Below are 5,101 nucleotides of genomic sequence, written 5' to 3'. Positions count from 1 at the left end.
GCGCATATCCTCCACGCATGCGTCACTTAGGGGCGGGGCCAATGAGTCATAGTGATGGGCAAGTCATGAACGATTCATTCTAAATGTATGTTTTCATGGTGTCTCAAGCACGGCAACAAATGATCCATCCATCCATTCAACTACCGCGTGTCACTTTCGGGGTCGCGGAGGGTGCTAGATCCTATCTCAGCTGCAATCGGGCGGAAGGCGTCGTACACCCTGGACAAGTCGCCACCTCATCACAGGGCCAACACAGATAGACAGACAAGTATATAAATTGTATTTGACTTTAAATCAGATAAATATCATTCAACAACAACACAATTTTCAGACTATAATTACTGCTTTGCTGGTTTTACTGGTGTAAAATTCTGCATCCGAGAGATCACAACCATTGCAGCCATGCGTCCAAAACATAACATCATCTTGCAGGGACATAAGGACAAGCAAAATTAAAGTGTCTGTTGTTTTACAATGTAATAATCTATTTAATCGGTCTCCCCTAGAGGGGGGGGGTTACCCACATATGCGGTCCTCTCCAAGGTTTCTCATAGTCATTCACATCGACGTCCCACTGGGGTGAGTTTTTCCTTGCCCGTATGTGGGCTTTGTACCGAGGATGTCGTTGTGACTTGTGCAGCCCTTTGAGACACTTGTGATTTAGGGCTATATAAATAAAGATTGATTGATTGATTGATTGATTAATAAGAAATGCTCAAAGAATACCTTTTTTTTTTTTTTTTTAGTATTTATTGGAAGCCTCAAAAGACAAAGGCCGTCTGTTTACAGGAGAGTGTCGCCTTTTATCTTAGCTCAGGAATGCATGGGGGAAGGGTTGGAGACAAGCGGGAAACTCTTAGTTAGGAAAAGTGTAGCTGCTGACAGAAGCACATTGTATATATGTTATATCATTTCATAGTTGGTTAGAGTAAATAAATACAATGTATAAATATAAGGTCATATTTAGAGCTGGTTACTTGTTTCTCTCGCGAGATCTGACAAGACTGCGCGCGAAGCAAACAGGGCGAGGATAAAGCAAGATGGCGTCTGACGGTGAGGACGTTATAGGCGAGGGCGGACCTACGTCACTTCCGCCTGCCAATCCCCTAGCAACCGGTCGCCATATTGAATTCGTTGAAAACAAACCAGCTCACAGCGAACACAGCATTGACAGAAAAGGCATTTAACGAGGTTTCACGGCATTTTAAATTGTTCTAAATGGCGTATGATTATGTAAATAGTCTTTCCAGTGAGGCTAGGTTAAGATACGAGTTAAAATGTTCTGTAGTTGGATTAAACGACTGCCCTTACCGCCTTCCAGCAGATGCGTGGACTGATAATCCTACACAATGGCCGGACATGGAATTTGGAAATCTTTATGTCTACCTCACAAGCGCACCAGGTCGGTTGTTATATAACGAATAAATCACATAAGAATTGTTAAATCACCCAAGGTATGTTGATAAATGATAATAAGGATGACACGGTGGCTACCAGTATCTGTATATTTATTATATCTGTAGAGAGCTCATTCAAATTCAGTTCAGTATTATGATTTATTATTTGCTGAATTACTGTTCCTTTTTTTAACTGAATTATTTATTTAAAATTACAGGCGTTTTTGCAGCAGGCTCAATGTTTTCACACTCATTTGTCCTTTCCGTTAGATCACTGAAAGGTAGTCGTTTCCCACAGTGTTTCTTTGTACTTTTTGAGTTCTCTGCTGCCGATTCACGCTTTGAAGTTGTCAGTTGATGTCGCTCGTAACTGTCCATCCTATGGGATGCCTTCTTTCCACTCTGTGGCAGGTGAGGTAAGATGGATGGTGCATGGGATTCTTTACAGGTCGTCCTGAGAGGCAGGGCCGGCCCGTGGCATAGGCCGTATAGGCAAATGCTAAGGGCGCCGTCCATCAGGGGGCGCCATGCCAGTGCTACAAATGTTGGAGAAAAAAAAAAAAAGAAAGAAAGTTGGTACTATTATTTCTAAATACAAAAAAATAATCCCACGTTAATTAAAATGCAAAGTAAAGCCTATTTAATAGAAATATTATTTGTTACAACATTACGCCCCCCGCCCCCCCTCCCTTCCCGTATCATGACTCTTTTTGGACGTCACCACATCAAAAAATCAACACAAGATGTCAAAACGGCCAAAACTGTCAGGTGCCCAAGGAAGAAAAAAAAGAAAAGAAGAGGAGTAGAAACGAGAAAAGACAGAGGTAGCAGGTAGGTAACGTTAGCCTACATGAAATTATTTGTCTGTTACAGAATGTGATAGTAACCTGGCTTGTTAGCATTAAGCTAATGTTACATGATTCGGCAATTGCTAATCAATAAATAGCTAGTTCTGTTTTAACGTCGGGTTAATATTGTGGAGGGGGCTAAATTGTTATGGAAAATAATAATGTAACGTTAGGTAATTACTGTACTCCCACCTTACATTCCTCAGGTATTATCTTTTAAGCAGGTGTTTTTGTTTACATTGTTATTGCCTTCTGGTTAGCTAATGTTTGCCCTGCAGGTAATAGTCACTTGTCCACCCCTTTATATATTAGGTATAGTTGTAAGTAAAAAAAAAAGGTCAAAGATAAAGCTATTCGGTTTCTTGTGAGGGGGGGGGCGCCACCTAAAATCTTGCCTAGGGTGCCAGATTGGTTAGGGCCGGGCCTGCTGAGAGGGGAAAAAAAAAGAAAAAATATTGAGAGATTTGAGGGCTACAACTACAAGTAATGTTTGATTACAACAAAGGAGACTTGCAGACAGCATTTTATGACTGTCTTGAAAAGTTGATTAAATGGCAACATGAAAATTATAGGGTTTATTGGTTTTTAAAAACCCAACCGTTAAGTGCAAATTTAAATGAAACCGGTTTTCGAAAATAGCCTTTATACCGTATGTTATTGTTGTGCAACAACAGCAACTTCAGCTGTCGAACGTTATTCAGTAAAAATTCAACGGGTTCAACATTAGCATGGACGGTATAGCCAAGTTGTGGTTAAGAAGGTGGATTTTTGTTCCTTATATTTACCAGAAACGAAGTGATCCGAACACACGACCCGGGATTTTGGGGGACTCCAGTGAGAACCGTCCTCGTTTTCCCGGTGTAAAGCTGCGAGCCATTTGTCTCGTCTCTGTGGGCTTTTAGCACGCTTTGGCAGAACAAAATACCACCTTTGTTTTCCCTGTTTCCAGTTGTGGTTTGCACAACCAAAAACAACACAGTTTTTGGGCATTTTGGAGGCAGAATGACGGGTTTAATCAGCGCAGGTCGACAGGTTAAAGAGTCATGGCGACGGTTTGTTTTCAACGCCAGTCAGGTTGCTATGGCTCGAAGAACCCGTATGTAGCTCAGTTGCCCGGATGTCGGCCCTGCCCCATAACGTCTTCACCGTCAGACGCCATCTTGCTTTATCCTCGCCCTGCTTGGTTCGCGCGCAGTCTTGTCAGATCTCGCGAGAGAAACAAGTAACCAGCTCCCCCCCCCACCCCCGGTACAACTATTTCAACATTCCGAAAATAAAAATAAACTTTTGCATTTTCAAAACAAAGACATACACCTTATTTTGGTAAATAAACAGTAGCTTATATGACCCCTTTAAATGATAAGTTGGCTGATCAGAGCGAGACGAGTCGTGGCTCCTCAGCTTCATGCAGGACGGAGTGGTAGGAGGCGTGGGCGTCTGGGCGAGGTAAGGGACAAGCAGTAGAAAATGGATGGATGGATGTCTCTCACCCCGTCTGTAATAGTTATATTTAAAACGGTTAATTTTACTTCGTCTTTCGACTTACGGCCATACTACCCTGAACACGCCCGATCTCGTCCGATCTCGGAAGCTAAGCAGGGTCGGGCCTGGTTAGTACTTGGATGGGAGACCGCCTGGGAATACCAGGTGCTGTAAGCTTTTACACTCACGCCAGAGGGCGCTGTTTCTCACTTCTTGCAAAAAATAAATTGTTTTTATTTCACTTTCAGTTCAATTTACCCTAACATGTCTAATATTTATCCATCTTTGGTCTGTTTTTGCCATCTTACCCGGCTACAAAAACACATGTCATATTATAAATTGACCAGTCACGGACTTTTGAGCGCTGATAGTCCGTCAATATGTTCAACACCGGGGTGATATGAACCAATCAGCGTGCCTTATTCCAACATCTCACACTTTCTAAGCCAATCAGATCCGCCTCTGTCCAACTTTCTTCAACACATTTAATATTTGGCCAATGACAGAACGGCTGCTTTACTTCCGGCCTCATTAGCATATTTCAACATTTAACCAATCACGGATGATGACGACATTCCGCTATCTCAGAAGAAAGGAACTTCTTTTCAAAACAACATTTTATACTTTTTTGACACTTGAACGTACAAACAATATTTAATTTTCTGCAGCTGATAAGAAGAGGGGAGAGTATTATTCACCTGTTCACGTTTAGTAAGGTGAAGATACACAACTACAAGAAGTGAATGCAGTAACAGTTTGGCCCTACAGACGTTCTAGCAATATAACAATATAACAATGTATCATAATTGATACAGGATATGAGAATGTGTGCTGTATAAGTGAATGAATTAATTACTTAATTTAATTATAACCAGAGGTGGGTAGTAACGCGCTACATTTACTCCGTTACATCTACTTGAGTAACTTTTGGGATAAATTGTACTTCTAAGAGTAGTTTTAATGCAACATACTTTTACTTTTACTTAAGTATATTTATAGAGAAGAAACGCTACTTTTACTCCGCTACTTTTATCTACATTCAGCTCGCTACTCGCTACTATTTTTTATCGATCTGTTAATGCACGCTTTGTTTGTTTTGGTCTGTCAGACAGACCTTCATAGTGCCTGCGTTTCAACAAATACAGTCACTGGTGACGTTCACTCCGTTCCACCAATCAGATGCAGTCACTGGTGACGTTGGACCAATCAAACAGAGCCAGGTGGTCACATGACCTGACTTAAACAAGTTGAAAAACTTATTGGGGTGTTACCATTTAGTGGTCAATTGTACGGAATATGCACTGTACTGTGCAATCTACTAATAAAAGTTCCAATCAATCAATCAAAAGTGTGAAGGAAAAAATACCCTTTTAT

At 41.3% G+C, this 5,101-nt stretch overlaps 1 protein-coding gene and 1 non-coding gene across 2 annotated transcripts in view; both read left to right on the top strand.

Moving 5' to 3' along the window:
* LOC133570631 (uncharacterized) overlaps positions 1-5,101 on the top strand; it is a 682,377-nt gene that overhangs the window by 229,138 nt on the left and 448,138 nt on the right. The window lies entirely within an intron of this gene.
* Positions 3,786-3,904, top strand: LOC133571129 (5S ribosomal RNA). Its single transcript, XR_009810288.2, has one exon. It is a non-coding gene; the product is annotated as a 5S ribosomal RNA (ribosomal RNA).

This window comes from Nerophis lumbriciformis, linkage group LG28 (genome assembly GCF_033978685.3).
Source record: "Nerophis lumbriciformis linkage group LG28, RoL_Nlum_v2.1, whole genome shotgun sequence".
NCBI classification, from domain to species: Eukaryota; Metazoa; Chordata; class Actinopteri; order Syngnathiformes; family Syngnathidae; genus Nerophis; species Nerophis lumbriciformis.
Note: the sequence above shows the minus strand (reverse complement) of the source record. Positions and strands in the feature narration are given on the sequence as shown.